The following is a 16,101-nucleotide window of genomic DNA, read 5'->3' as shown; positions in this document are numbered from 1 at the left end:
GCAACAAGCTAAGTAAAAATAGCCAGAGCCCTTCAATGTTACTGCAGTAGAAGTCTCTGCCGGAAGCTAGCCACCTGACTGACTGACATACAGTCGCAAGAAAAGGTATGTGAACCCTTTGGAATTACCTGGATTTCTGCATAAATTGGTCAACAAATGTGATCTGATCTTCATCTAAGTCACAGCAATAGACAAACATAGTGTGCTTAAACTAATAACACACAAATTATTGTATTGTTATTGTCTATATTGAATAAATCATTTAAACATTCACAGTGTAAGTTGGAAAAAGTATGTGAACTTTGCTGCCTCAGGGCCTGGACAGCTTGCTATCATCGACGGAAAAATGAATTCCCAAGTTTATCAAGACATTTTATTAAGAGAATGTTAGGCTATCTGTCCGCCAATTGAAGCTCAACAGAAGTTGGGTGATGCAGCAGGACAACGACCCAAAACGCAGAAGTAAATCAACAACAGAATGGCTTCAACAGAAGAAAAATACGCCTTCTGGAGTGGCCCAGTCAGAGTCCTGACCTCAACCTGATTGAGATGCTGTGGCATGACCTCAAGAGAGCAGTTTACACCAGACATCCCAAGAATATTGCTGAACTGAAACAGTTTTGTAAAGAGGGATGGTCCAAAATTCCTCCTGACCGTTGTGCAGGTCTGATCCACAACGACAGAAAACGTTTTGGTTGAGGATATTGCTGCCAAAGGAGGGTCAACCAGTTATTAAATCCAAAGGTTCACATACTTTTTCCACCCTGCACTGTGAATGTTTCAATCAAGACATGAAAACATATAATTGTTTGTTTTATTAGTTTAAGCAGACTGTGTTTGCCTGTTTGTGACCAAAGCCACTCCTGAGTTGTCTTGGCTGTGTGCTTAGAGTTGTTGTCGTTTTGGAAGGTGCACCTTTGCCCCAGTCTGAGGTCTTGAGCGCTCTGGAGCAGGTTTATATAAAGGATCTCTCTGTACTTTGCTCCGTTCATATTTCCCTCGATCCTGACTAATCTCCCAGTCCCTGCTGCTGAAAAACATCCCCACAGCATGATGCTGCCCACCACCATGCTTCACCATGAGGATGGGGGCAGGTTTCCTCCAGACGTGGCGCGTGGCATTCTGGCCACAGACTGCAATCTTGGTTTCATCAGACCAGAGAATCTTGTCTTTTGCAAACTCCAAGCTGGCTTTCATGTACTTTTTTACTGAGGAGTGGCTTCCGTCTGGCCACTCTACCATAAAGGCCTGATTGGTGGAGTGTTGCAGAGATAGTTGTCCTTCTGGAAGGTTCTCCCATCTACACAGAGGAACTCTGGAGCTCTGTCAGAGTGACCATCGGGTTCTTGGTCACCTCCCTAATAAATGCCCTTCTCCCCCAATTGCTCAGTTTGGCTGGGCGGCCAGCTCTAGGAAAAGACTTGGTGGTTCCAACCATCTTCCATTAAAGAATGGTGGAGGCCACTGTGTTCTTGGGAACCTTCAATGCTGCAGAAATGTTTTGGTACCCAGATCTGTGCCTCAACACAATCGTGTCTCAGAGCTCTACGGACAATTCCTTCGCCCTCTTGGCTTGGTTTTTGCTCTGACATGCACGGTCAACTCTGGGACCTTATTTGGGACCACATTTTGTTATGGTAGTTTTTTTCTGAAATGGATTAAAGAAAAAAAATGTTAATCAATATACCCACAATACCCAATAAGGACAAAGCGAAAACAGAAATATGTTATTTACATAAGTATTCAGACCCTTAGCTATGAGACTCGAAATTGACCTCCGGTGCATCCTGTGTCCATGGATCATCCAGATGTTTCAACAACTTGGAGTCCACCTGTGGTAAATTCAAATGATTGGACATGATTTGGAAAGGCACACACCTGTCTATATAAGGTCCAACAGTTGACAGTGCATGTCAGAGCAAAAACCAAGCCATGAGGTTGAAAATAGCTGTGCAGCGACGCTCCCCATCTAACCTGACAGAGCTTGAAAGGATCTGCAGAGAAGAATGGGGAGAAACTCCCCAAATAGATGTGCCAAATTTGAAGTTCATAACCAAGAAGACTTGAGGCTGTAATTACTGCCAAAGGTGCTTCAACAAAGTACTGAGTAAAGGGTCTGAATACTTATGTAATATTTCCAGTTTTTTTTGTATAAATTTGCAAAAATGTCTAAAAACTTGTTTTTGCTTTGTGTTATTGTGTGTAGATTGAAAACAATTGAATCCATCGTAGAATAAGGCTGTAACGTAACAAAATGTGAAATAAGTCAAAGGGTCTGAGTATTTTCTTTAAAATGTTTTATTGATTGTTATTAAAAATGACAGAGATCCGGACTTTGGTGTCCTCATATGAATGTAGTTACTGCCATGTCTATAATAACATTTACCAGGTTATTTATTCTACTTAGGCTACTTGCCTTACGCTTTTTTAGTAAATACCCACTGGGCACACACTGGTTGAATCAAGGTTGTTTCCACGTAATTTCAATGAAATGACTTTGAACCAACGTGGAATAGCCTTGCATTTACGTCAATGCCCAGTAGGTTTAAAGTAGTCCTACTGACTCCTAGGATGGTGTTGGAAGGAGGAAATGCTATTTCCTAGAACCAACTGTCATGATATTATGTTCTCTGTGCCGTTGTCTGTTGGACTTCCTGTCCTCTCCACTGGCTGACCGCATATTCTCTGTTTTACTTGAAGTCCATCAATAGATTTAAAAAAAAAAATAACATTTTCCATTAGGTTGCTGAAATCAATTAGCAATAAGTACTTTGACACAGAATACAATTTTAAATGAGTTTCTATTGATATATTCATTTTTCTCTATCAGTAGAATACCATTGACTAAGAGGTCGATAGGTCATATTGTCAACGGTGTGTCAGTGTCTTACCCTCGATTACTAAGAGGATATTAATCATACACCCACAAATCCATATTGCTGCATACTTGGTGATGACCCTGTTGGTCATGTCAAAACCAACAAGCATTTATTTGTGCTTAAGATAATGCCCCATTCATAAATGTATATCATAAGAAGAGTAGTACAGGTTTTGTTGATGCATTGTTGACAGCTAATATAGCAAGTTAAACCCAGAGCTGTTATGCAGCGTCCTCCAGTTATTTAGCTAATAATGAACCCTTTCACATATTTTGCTCATGTAATTTCCAGACCTCCACAATGGAAAGAGCTTTATAATTTCAGAGCAGATATATGAGGACCGGGGGTCCTGTCTTCCAAAGACCTGGTACAGCGATGGGAGATGATAAGGTGCCTAACCTGAACTGTGAGAGGGACTGCATGATGTTCACGGTCCCTTTCTGCCTGTGCGACACCTTTGCAGTGCTACAATATGGGTGACTCCCTCCCCTCCCGCCTTCGCCAAACCTTTATTAGCTCTCTGCCCATTAAACCTGACCTGAGCGCTCATTCTGCATGGAGACACTTAATTGCATGCTGCCGTGGTGCCAGTCCTCCATTGGGTAACTAATAAGCGCTGGTTCCTGAGGAGACTATGCATGAACTGCATATGAACTGTAAAACTTTCCCTCTTTTTCCCTCCTCTCAGTTCCGCTCATTATCTTAATCACCTCAGAAATGATGCTCTCTGAATTAAACACACATCTGCCATCTGAAAATATTAGCCCTTGTATAACTTTACAAATATGAATTAAAGATGAAACCATTCCTTCTTTATAAATTATTCCATTAAGTGTATGTTAAATGGTTTACAAATAATCAGTAATTACTTGATTTCAGTTTTCAGAAATCTATAAATCTTTATGCGCAATCACACTTTGGGGAATTATTAAAATTGCTGGGTTTAGAAGAATAGATAGACTAGAGATGTATTTCCAGCGTAATTGTTTTTCAACTTGTGTTTATTATTGAAGTTTGACATCCAAGGTAAAATATTGCGCTGGATGACATCTGTAGTTCTCTTTTGCGAATGGTCATACCCTGTTACTATCAAATATGTCTCATACTGTTTTATAGATTCGGGAATATGCCTTCTTACAGCATTAACCATTTAGTGGTCACCGGCTCCCATGCCTGAGCCTATACAGTTTATGTAAGTGATGATCCAAAATAGGGAATAGTTTGCTGGAGTAGTAAGACACCTCTGTCTAACACTTGGTGCGAAGTCTGTGTGTGTTAGTCATCTCTCTTGGGAAGAATGTGGCAGCCCACAATGGGAGTTGTTCATTTTGTCCCTTGTTTTGCCTGTGGCTTTCTTAGCACATTCAGGTCAGAACCCAGACATGGCGGCCTTACAGATATTCCATGAGAGAATATTGGATACACTAAAGTAATTATGGTAGCATCCATCTGAAAGATGTTTTGTTCTCTTGATGATTTCCCTCGGTATTTCCTTTCAAATCCAGGACAATGTGTACAATTATTTGTTTGTTTTTCATCATCATTCAGAATGCAGTTAATAAACCGTGCCCATTTTTTATTTTTTTGAATGGTTAACTGTAACTGGACACAGTCAAATGACCAGGTCAACATTTGAAACAAACAGATCATGTTTATTTAGCAAATTGCCAAGCATGATAAACAGATGTTGGCTATGAAGGGAAGCCACAAACATCAATAGAGGATGGACAGACCCTTTCCAATGGCTAATGTTCACTCAACCCATTGTAGTCCTTTCTGGTAATTAGTAACAACTAATGATATTCTGTAAAATGATATCGCAGAATGTTGTGATGTATCCCGGCTGTTTGGAAGTTAGGTCTACCCTGAAGGTATTTCAGGGATGCCATGTGACATTACATTTGAGTCACTTAGCAGACGCTCTTATCCAGAGCGACTTACGGGAGCAATTAGGGTTAAGTGCCTTGCTCATCGGCACAGACAGATTTTTCACCGGTTCAAAGCCCTGCAGGGCTTAGGGGAAGGGTTAGCTAACATGCTAAGTGGTTGCAAAGTAGCTAAAAAATAGTAAGTAGTTGCAAAGTTGCTAATTAGCTAAAATGCTAAAGTTGCCTGTGATGAGATTCAAACAAGCAATATTTGGGTTGCTAGATGTTCGCATTGCCTTATAAGTAAGCTTCTGTCTTATGTAACCATACCAAACATAACATACACTACATGACCAAAAGTATGTGGATACCTGCTCGTCAAACATCTCATTCCAAAATCATGGGCTTTAATATGGAGTTGGTCCCCCCTTTGCTGCCATTCTTCTGGGAAGGCTTTCCACTAGATGTTGGAACATTGCTGCGGGGATTTGCTTCCATTCAGCCAGAAGAGCATTAGTGAGGTTGGGCACAGATGTTGGGCGATTAGGCCAACAAACCATTTCTGTATGGACCTTGCCTTGTGCACAGGGGCATTGTCATGCTGAAACAGGAAAGGGCCTTCCTGAAACTGATGCCACTAAGCTGGAAGCACATCTTGTAGCATTAAGATATCCCTTCACTGGAACTATGGGGAATAGCACGAACCATGAAAAACAGCTTCAGACCATTATTCCTCCTCCACCAAACTTTACAGTTGGCACTTTGCACAGTGGTGGAACTAGAGTTTTATACATGGGGTGGCCAAGAATACTTCAGGGGGTCCATAGACCATGACATAAAATGTGTGTGTGTAACCCTAACCTGGCATCTAGGGAGCATGAATTAATCCTATGATTGCTAATTAGAGGTAGAAGTGATAATTCACTTAACCCGGAGTTCTTCAATGTGGCAGATATTGTGGTTCAAAAGGGTTACTTCACTAGAATTCTTTAGCATACTATGAATAGTCAGTGTCTACCTCGGAACTGCAGCTCAATTTCTTTCTCTCTCTCACTCACACACACACACACACACTGTACTCACATATTGGAGAGACTTGGGTCACTCTGTTCTCATGAATATATAATCTGGGTCTATAAGTGTTGAACATCCAAAATATTTTCAGAAAATAAAGCTCAAGCACCAAGGAGATAAGAGCATTTGTTTGTTACATAAATTGCATCGTTTATTTACAAAAAAGTACATTCACAAAAAAACACACTACAAGTCCTCATTTATGACATCTAACATTGATGAGTTGCTGTCAATAGACCTTTTATGCTGATTCCAAGCATACATAGCATTGATATGATGCTTACCTTCGAATGGAGCTTAAACCCAGAATCTTTAAACAGCGCCTTTTTTCAGTTACAAAAACCTGCCTGTGATGTGAAGACAGATTCAGGTGTAGGGCAGAGAAAAATGCCAACAGGCTTACAGAATATTAAAGCCATGAATTGTCCTTATACCACGAGCTGTTGAAAGCCCTCTTCCTAGTACCATGCTGAGTTCTGGGAAATGTTTTCAAACACAGCTGTACAGGACCCTCTTCTCTGGATCTTGAAATGTCTGAAATACACGTTAAATAATGTGTCATATCTCTATGGAAATGTATAATTTAAGGGATCCACAAGATTAGATACTAACAGCTGCGAATTAAAATGTGTAGTTTAAAGTATAGGCCTGGCCTATCATTGGGTTCTTTTGGAACAGAAGTCTGATATCTCATGTTTAATCGACCCTATGCAAAAATAGGAGAGTCTGTGGTTATATCCAATTAGCCACATTTTAGTCCAATCTCAATCTTAATTACAAATCCCCATAACTGTAAATTAACTACCAGCCTAAGTTACTAGTTAGATCATGGCTAGCCCTACTTTGCAGTAAGTAACTTAGCTAGCTATAATTTCTTACACCTTTACGATAGCAAACAGGCTATCTGCAAATTGGGGTAATCTTTTGAGTAATGTTAACAGATTGATAATAAAAGTTGTTCGTTTTGTGTTCAAGTACGAAAATCTAACTGAGTTAATGGATTTTAAATTGCTGAATGTTTACTTGCTGAACACTGACAGCTGTAGCTTACTAGTTACCTCACATTAGCTAAACATTCGTATACTGTAACTTACGACACTACACTGTATATGCGTGTATTACTACCACAGATGTAAATATAATTTTAGACTAAATTGGGAACCCATCTCTCTTATCTGATTATGTCACGACTTCTGCCGAAGTCGTTGCTTCTCCTTGTTCGGGCGGTGCTCGGCGGTCGACGTCACCGGCCTTCTAGCCATCATTGATCCATTTTTCATTTTCCATTGGTTTTGTCTTGTCTTCCCACACACCTGTTTTCAATCCCACTCATTACCTGTTGTGTATTTAACCCTCTGTTTCCCCCCATGTCTTTGTCAGAGATTGTCTTATTGTCAGTGTAGTTTGATATTGTATAGGTGTGCGTCGGGTCCTCGTACCCATGTTTGTTTATGTCTGTACATTTTAGTGTTATGGAGCATGTTACGTGGTCAATTATTAAAATACTCCATTTACACTCCATTTTGACTCTCCTGCACCTGACTTCCCTGCCACCTATACACACGACGCTGACAGATTAACTGTCTGTTAATGGAGCAAAAGGTCTAACATTAACTTACACAGAGACTCAACTTTCGTAGAAGTTGTTCAGGAAACCTACACCCGATGCTTAACCTTAAAACTTACTTCAAATATGATTATTTTGCCAATCGCGAAAAGAGCTCGTGGAGCTGTGGAAATATTCTCTCTTCTTCTGTATGTTATTCTTATTCTAGTGTATCTCGCAACCAACGTTAATATTCTCTCTTCCTCGTCCTTGATTTGAAAAATGCGCCTCCGAACGTCAAAATAAATGTTTCTTTCAACATCAGCATCAAACTGCCAGTAGCTAATTACATTTTGGGGTGGCACCCAGGGTGGTCAATCAGATGTCAGGGGTGTCCAGTGTGACCCCGGACACCCCTCTGGCCGTCGGACTGCCAGATGGTGAAGCGTGATTCCTCACTCGAGAACGTGTTTCCACTGCTCCAGAGTACAATGGCGTCGAGCTTTACACCACTCCAGCCAACACTTTATTGCACATGGTGATCTTAGGCTTGTGTGCGGCTGCTTGGCCATGGAAAACCATTTCATGAAGCTCCCGACGAACTGTTATTGTGCTGAGGTTGCTTCCAGAAGCAGTTTGGAACTCGGTAGTGAGTGTTGCAACTGAGGACAGACGATTTTTCAAACCAAATCAGATGTATTTATAAAGCCCCTTTTACATCAGCAGATGTCACAAAGTGCTTATACAGAAACCCAGCCTAAAATCCCAAACAGCAAGCAATGCAGAAGCACGGTGGCCTGGAAAAAAAACCTAGAAAGGCAGGAACCTAGGAAGAAACCTGTCCTGAATGAAGGGTTGCTACTGCTATAGCCACATGCAAAACAGCAGAAACTGGATCAGCAGCACGACCATGTGTACTGGGGACAACCAGGAGTAATCAGGCCAGGTAGTCCTGAGGCATAGTCCTAGCGCATCCGACGATACCCCCGGATAGGGCCAACCAGACAGGTCCAACCAGGCATGATAGAACCCCACTCACTTTGCCAATGCACCGCCCCCCACACCACTAGAGGGATATCGACAGACCACTAACTTTCTACCTTGAGATAAGGCTGAGTATAGCCCATGAAGATCTCCTCCACCGCATGAGCCCAAGGGGGCGCTTCAGCACATGGCAGTCCCATTCTGTGAACTTGTGTGACCTACCACTTCGCGGCTGAGCCGTTGTTGCTCCTAGACATTTCCACTTCACAATAACAGCACAGTTGACAGGGCAGAAATTTGACAAACTGACTGGTTGGAAAGGTGGCATCTTATGATGGTGCCACGTTGAAAGTCACTGAACTGTCCATTCTACTGACAATTTATGTCTATGGAGATTGTGTAACCGATGTGAAATGGCTAGCTAGTTAGCGGTGGTGCGCGCGAATAGCGTTTCAATCGGTGACGTCATTCGTTTTGAGACCTTGAAGTAGTGGTTCCCCTTGCTCTGCAAGGGCCGCAGCTTTTGTGGAGCGATGGGTAACGATGCTTCGTGGGTGACTGTTGTTGATGTGTGCAGAGGGTCCCTGGTTCGAGCCCGGCACCAGGGACAATTGCATGGCTGTGTGCTCAATTTGATACACTTGTCAGCAATGATGGGTGTGGCTGAAATAGCCGAATCCACTCATTTGAAGGGGTGTCCACATGCTTTTGTATATATAGTGTATCAGACTAATTTTAGTGTCCCAAATTTTCGTTTTCTATGTTACATCTACTCTATGAGACCAGCCTGGTACTAACAGCCCCCTACACAGATTCTACAAGTACCACCATCCTCCTCCACAACGACGGCCAAAAGCAGCAGTGCCTAATCATTACTTCTCAGCACTCTGTAAAGCCATCTCCAGGTGGCGTGGTGGGGGGGGGGGGGGGGGGGGGGGTTGAGAAGGAGAAGGGGGGCTCTGGAATAATCACACCTCGTTTGAAAACTTTGACAAACACACTCCTCATCACAGTGAAGTGTGGGGAGCCGGGAGGGGGCACAGGTCAGTGGAGCTGTGAATAGGCCTCATCAGCGAGGGTGAGGGATCAGATCCTCATATTAGTTACACTGCAGTCACTCTCAGCGACCCAAGCCGCTTTATGCAATTATTTGCAATCAGCAAATGTGGGATTCATTATAAAATATTTTTTACCCTGACATAATTTGCTATTGTTCGTGTAAAAAAAGCCACACAAAAGAACAGTTTTAAGTGTTATTGTGAAGAGCAGGACCTCTGTTTAAGACACTTTCACATTGCAGCTTTGAAAGTCTGATTAAACTTTCAAATTGTGAGCAAATTGTGAGCAAATTATGCACTGACCCTTGCTGAGAGAGAAAGTGGCAGGCTTCTTGAGCACCCTTTCTATTGGGCTGATTTGTAAATATAAGCTTTTGAAATATTGTACTGTACAAGCTCATGAATATTTCAATTTGTTGCGTCTCATGGTGCCATAGTAATCCTTTGCATCTTGTGTTTTAAGGATAGACAATACTGACCTAGCTAACTACAATCTCCATTTATTCTATATTGATGGCAGGAAGAACTCAGTGTAGGCCTTAAACTGCTGCTGATACTCTCATAATGAGATATACTTTAGACTTCCAAATATAACCTGGATTCTAAGAGGCAATTAACCGCTCGAGGTGTTTGTCTGTACATCTGTGTTTGTCTTAGTTTCATTTGTTGACAGGAAATATATGGAGCCCAAACTCTTCAGCATGCTGCTATCTGTTTTGGTTGGACTGTGCTAGTTAGTAATGCCAAAGAAATATCAGTCTAATTAGCAATTTCCTCACGTTGCTATACGTTGTTTCGCTCTGCATATTTCTGCCTTCCAGATAGTAATGCAATTAGGCACAAAAAAAAATTCTCCCAACAAAATTGCTTAAGTAGATGTAATTACGAAGTACATGCAGTGATGAGGGGAACATAACTTAAAGAATATAGCCATAAACTTCTATAGTGTAGAATCGCCACATTAGAAAAAAGCTATTTTTTGTTTCGCAATTTGTTCTTTAATCCTATGAAAATGTATTGTATGTTAGTATAATGCATAAGTTTATGGACACCCTGTTTATATGGATTTGGAGACATTTTTCAAATAGTCAATTGAGTTTCACACCAGCTTGAGAAATTCTGAGTGAATGTGGGATAACTCTGTTGTCCACTAAATGTGAATTCCTATGTTTGAGAGTCAACCTCCTGGCTTGTCACAAAATACCCCACAGCATATGGTATACCATTTCAAATTGGTTGGTTGTCAAGAAGATAACTAATTATGTGATAGCATAGACTGCATTGTTTTCTATTGTTTAATTAACATTGTGTCGTGACCCAATCTCAGCACCCAGAACCAAAACAGCTACTCAATGTTAATGCTGTTGTTAGAGACTAGTGACCAAACCACACCAGTTATTGCATGAAGTGTTTTTGTGTTTTGTACAAGTGGGAATACTCAACGAGCAAACAATTCACTCAGGTATGGAACGCCGTTTGGGTCTTTGCATGTCAAAAACTATACATTACTATACACTATTTGACGCGTCAAATAAGCTTTTAATTTGACACGTCAAATAATACAATTATATTAATGCAGGGAAACTTAAATCCGTTTCACCTCATTTCTACCAGCATGTTAAATGTGCAACCAGAGGGAAAAAAACTGTAGACCAGCTTTAATCCACACATAACGTGGACAAAGCTCTCTCTCACCCTCCATTTGGCAAATCTGGCCATAATTATATCCTCATAATTCTTGTTTACAAGCAAAAACTAAAGCAGGAAGCACCAGTGACTCCGTCAATAAAGAAGTGGTCAGATGACGCAGCTGGTCGTCCCCACAGTGAATGTACGTACATACCCCAACCAGAAGCCATGGATTATGGGCAACATCCGCACTGAGCTAAAGGTTAGGGCTGCCGCTTTCAAGGAGCGGGACTCTAACCCGGAAGCTTATCAGAAATCCCGCTATGCCCTCCGACGAACCATCAAACAGTCAAAGCGTCAATACAGGACTAAGATTGAATCGTACTACACCAGCTCCGATGCTATTCGGATGTGGCAGGGCTTGCAAACTATTACAGAATACAAAGGGAAGCACAGCCACGAGCCGCCCAGTGACACAAGCCTACCAGACGAGCTAAATTACTTCAATGCTCGAGTTGAGGCAAGCAACACTGAAGCATGCCTGAGAGTATCAGCTGTGTGATCACTCTCCCCGTAGCTGATGTAAGACCTTGAAACAGGTCAACATTCACAAGGCGGCAGGGCCAGGTGGATTACCAGGACGTGTACTTTGAGCATGCGCTGACCAACTGGCAAGTGTCTTCACTGACATTTTCAACCTGTCGCTGACCGAGTCTGTAATACTCAAGCATACCACCATAGTCCCTGTGCCCAAGAACACTAAGGTAACCTGCCTAAATGACTACCAACCCATAGCACTCACGTCTGTAGCCATGAAGTGCTTTGAAAGGCTGGTCATGGCTCACGTCAACATCATTATCCCAGAAACCATAGACACCTACCAATTTGCATTGTGCCCCAACAGATTCACAGATGATGCAATCTCTATTGCACTCCACACTGCCCTTTCCCACCTGGACAAAAATAACACCTATGTGAGAATGCTATTCATTGACTACAGCTCAGTGTTCAACACCGTTGTGCCATCAAAGCTCATCACTAAGCTAAGGACCCTGGGACTAAACACATCCCTCTGCAACTGGATCCTGGACTTCCTGACAGGCTACCCCCAGGAGGTAAGGGTAGGTAACAACACATCTGCCACACGGATCCTCAATCTGGGGGCCCCTCAGGGGTGCGTGCTCAGTCCCCTCCTGTACTCCCTGTTCACTCATGATGGCCAGGCACAACTCCAACACCATCATTATGTTTGCAGACGACACAACAGTGGTAGGCCTGAGACAGGCTATAGGGAGGAGGTCAGAGACCTGGCCGTGTTGTGCCAGGAAAACAACCTGTCCCTCAATGTGATCAAAACAAAGGAGATGATTGTGGACTACAGGAAAAGGAGGACAGAGCATGCCCCCATTCTCATCGACGGAGCTGTAGTGGAGCAGGTTGAGAGCTTCAAGTTCCTTGGTGTCCACATCACCAACAAACAAACTATCATGGTCCAAACACACCAAGACAGGCGTGAAGAGGGCATGACAAAGCCTGTTCCCCCTCAGGAGACTGAAAAGATTTGGCATGGGTCTTCAGATCCTCAAAAGTTCTACAGCTGCACCTCAGAGTATCCTGACTGGTTGCATCACTGCCTGGTATGGCAACTGCTTGTCCTCCGACCACAATGCACTACAGAGGGTAGTGCGTACGGCCCAGCACGTCACTGGTGCCAAGCTTCCTGCCATCCAGGACCTCTATACCAGGCAATGTCAGAGGAAGGACCTAAAAATTGTCGAAGACTCCAACCTCCCTAGTCATAGACTGTTCTCTCTGCTACCGCACGGTAAGCGGTACTGGCGCACCATGTCTAGGTCCAAGAGGCTTCTCAACAGCTTCTACCCCCAAGCCATAAGACACCTGAACAGCTAATCAAATGGCTACCCAGACTATTTGCATTGTTGCCCCCCCTTTTACGCTGCTGCTATCCTCTCTTTATTATCAATGCATAGTCACTTTAACTCTACATGTACAGTACATATTACCTCAATTAGCACATTGACTCTGTACCAGTACCCCCTGTATATTGCCTCGCTACTGTTATTTTACTGCCTCTCTAATTATTTGTTATTTTTTACTTTTCTATTTTTTACTTAACCCTTGTTTTTCTTAAAATTGCACTGTTGGTTAAGGGCTTGTAAGTAAGCATTTCACTGTAAGGTATGTTGTATTTGGCTTATGTGACAAATACAATTTGATTTGATTTATTATAGAATGTGCTGAATTTGCAAGCTCCACCACTAGGATCAGTTGCACTGTCAAAACAAACAAGCACACAACGGCCACGAACGATGTGTTTACAATACCGTGTTGGTAATAAGGCATTATTTGTTTGACGGAATGGTTAAACTTCTGTGTGAGCATTTGAAATGAGGATTAAAAATGTTTGCAAATATCTTTGATACAGATGCTATTAGCAACTTCTGCACCAATGCAACCAGCCTGAAAACAATGAGCAGTAGAAACTGCAGTCATTTTCAATATTCTTAGCAATGATTAGGAATCCATGTGAGTAAGTATTAGCTAGGTAATCATTACTTCTCAGCACTCTGTAAAGCCATCTCCAGGTATGGGGGGGGGGGGGGGGGGGGAGTGAAGGGTTCAACTTGTTGTTGAACTTCAGTTTATGAAAATAACTAGCTAGCTAGCTATTTAACCCTGTTGCCCAAAGCTAACATTATAAGCGGCCAGATAGCTTCCTCTGGCTAGTGAGGATTGACCAGACCGGATCGGATATGTGTCGTGAAGCTAGCCACAAAAAGGAATAGCCACAATAGTAGAATTTGAGATCGGCCTTCAAAGTCCCTCTTTGTTTATTTATGTAACTTTTATTTAACTAGGCAAGTCAGTTAAGAACAAATTCTTATTTACAATGACAGCCTACCCTGACCAAACCCTAACCCAGACGACGCTGGACCAATTGTGCATTGCCCCATGGGACTCCCAATCACGGCCGGTTGTGATACAACCTGGAATCAAACCAGGGTCTGTAGTGACACCTCTGGCACTGAGATGCAGTGCTGTAGAATGCTGTGTTACTCGGGAGCCTTTGAATGTGACGCAGAACATTACAATTGGTGGATTCATGCCATATTTAGACTAGATAATGTTAAACAAGGTTGGAGGGTTGTAATGTGGAGCAATGAAATGGGGTATCAGTCTACTGCTTGGTGACACCCGCAGAACACAACTGTGAAGGGTTTACACAAATATTAGCGTCGTAGCTCTTATCAGGGACTTTGACTGAGTGAAATCACCTGTCCTGTCAGCCTATTGTGCTTACTGACAATCATACTGCACTGTACAGCCATACCTAAGGATTGGGGATTAATGAAATGGGGGTATCAGTCTACTCAGTACACAAGTGCTATTTTCCCAACAGCCTCGTCAGAGTTATCAGACTCCAAAACATCCACGTTGTATTGTTTTCCCCCTGGAATAGTGTTCAATACACATTGAAGGTTGACTGGTACAATACAGGTTCTCTGGGTATCAGTGACAAGACTGATACCCCCATGTCATTGATCCACAATCCATAGCTAAAGCCGTACAATGAAATAAGTATGTGTCACGGATCCCTCTGGAACTTTCATTGCGCACACCTGGCCCCTATTCCCACTGATTGTATTTGTATATATGTGCCCTTTGTTCACCATGGTGCTGTCGATTATTGTTACAATGTCCGTTGGTGCATGTGAGTACCTGTGCTGTGTGTTTTGGCTTTCGTGCCATTGTGGATTGCGCAGATGATTACCTGTCTCGTCCCGTGTGTTAATCATTGTGCGCGTGTGTTATTTATTCGAGGTACTCCTCGCTCTTTTGTTTTGGGTTTCTACCCTGTGTTTTGTTACGTGTCTTCGTCCCGTGCCTTTACGTGGCACGCTGTAATTTGGGTACAATAAAAAAAACTTACGCATTCCTGCACCTGTCTCCTGAATCATTCATGCCGACGTGGCAGAATAATCGGCCATTAAGGGAGACAGCGGGAATGGCCTGTCCGATGACACTGCGACTGGTCCATCTGGCGCCGCTACAACTTCCGCAGCTGCAACTGGGCCATACGACGTCGCCACAATGGGTCCGTCCGACGACGCCACTTCAGCAGCCACAACTGGCCCGTCCGTCGCCACTGCTACTGGTCCGTCCGACGCCGCCGCATCTTCGGCAGCGCAACTGGCCGGTCCGACCACGACGCAACTGACGCAACTTCGGCAGCTGCATCAGGTCCTGATCGACCAGCACTGCGTTCCTGTGATCATCCTCGAGGCCGATGTCATTGCGCTGCTGGTCTTCGTCCCCGTGCCTTTACACGGCGTGCTGTAATTTGGGATCAATAAAAAACCCTGTTACGCATTCCTACACCTGTCTCCCGAATAATTTATGCCGACGTGACAGTATGCCCCCAATACAATTCTAAAGTCTAATACATTTTTATGTTTTATTCATTTAACTAGGCAAGTCAGTTAAGAACTAATTCGTATTTACAATGACGGCCTACCCCGGTCAAACCCTAACCCGGACGACGTTAGGCCGTGCTGGAACTCCCAATCACGACCGGTTGTGATGCAGTCTGGAATTCAACCAGGGTCTGTAGTGATGCCTCTAGCACTGAGATGCAGTGCCTTAAACCGCTGTGCCACAATCCCGTGTGATTTCAACAGATTTGTCAAATTAACAAAATTATTGTCTTTTGTTGAATTGATATAACATTCCAACCTCGTTTAGCATAATCTATTAAATTATTGCATAATTCCACTATTTTTATTAATTTTCTTCACCGTCAATGACAGACTTTTATTTTGAAGGCGAACCGCAAATTCCACTAGTGTGGCTAATCCTAATTGTGGCTAGTTTAATATAGGGGAGACCTTCCACCGTTAATCAAATAAGAACTGTTTTATAAATTAGGGGCATTTTAGATGATGACACCTAGCTATATAGTAAACTAGCTAACTATAGCTACTGAAACTGTCGTTTTGCTATGTTTTTGGGAAAGAACATCCAACTTGCTAGCTTTTTTTTAT

The 16,101-nt window shown here is 42.7% G+C and overlaps 1 long non-coding RNA gene across 1 annotated transcript; it reads right to left on the bottom strand.

Annotated features, from left to right (window-relative positions):
* Positions 1-6,012: 6,012 nt before the first annotated feature.
* On the bottom strand, positions 6,013-15,552 carry LOC118959582. Its single transcript, XR_005048018.1, has 2 exons — positions 14,991-15,552; positions 6,013-6,355 (listed from the first exon to the last, which is right to left on the bottom strand). It is a non-coding gene; the product is annotated as an uncharacterized LOC118959582 (long non-coding RNA).
* Between the last annotated feature and the right edge of the window lie 549 nt (positions 15,553-16,101).

The sequence above is a fragment of the Oncorhynchus mykiss genome, chromosome 3 (genome assembly GCF_013265735.2).
Source record: "Oncorhynchus mykiss isolate Arlee chromosome 3, USDA_OmykA_1.1, whole genome shotgun sequence".
In the NCBI taxonomy this organism is placed as follows: domain Eukaryota; kingdom Metazoa; phylum Chordata; class Actinopteri; order Salmoniformes; family Salmonidae; genus Oncorhynchus; species Oncorhynchus mykiss.
This window is presented reverse-complemented; position numbering and strand designations above follow the sequence as displayed.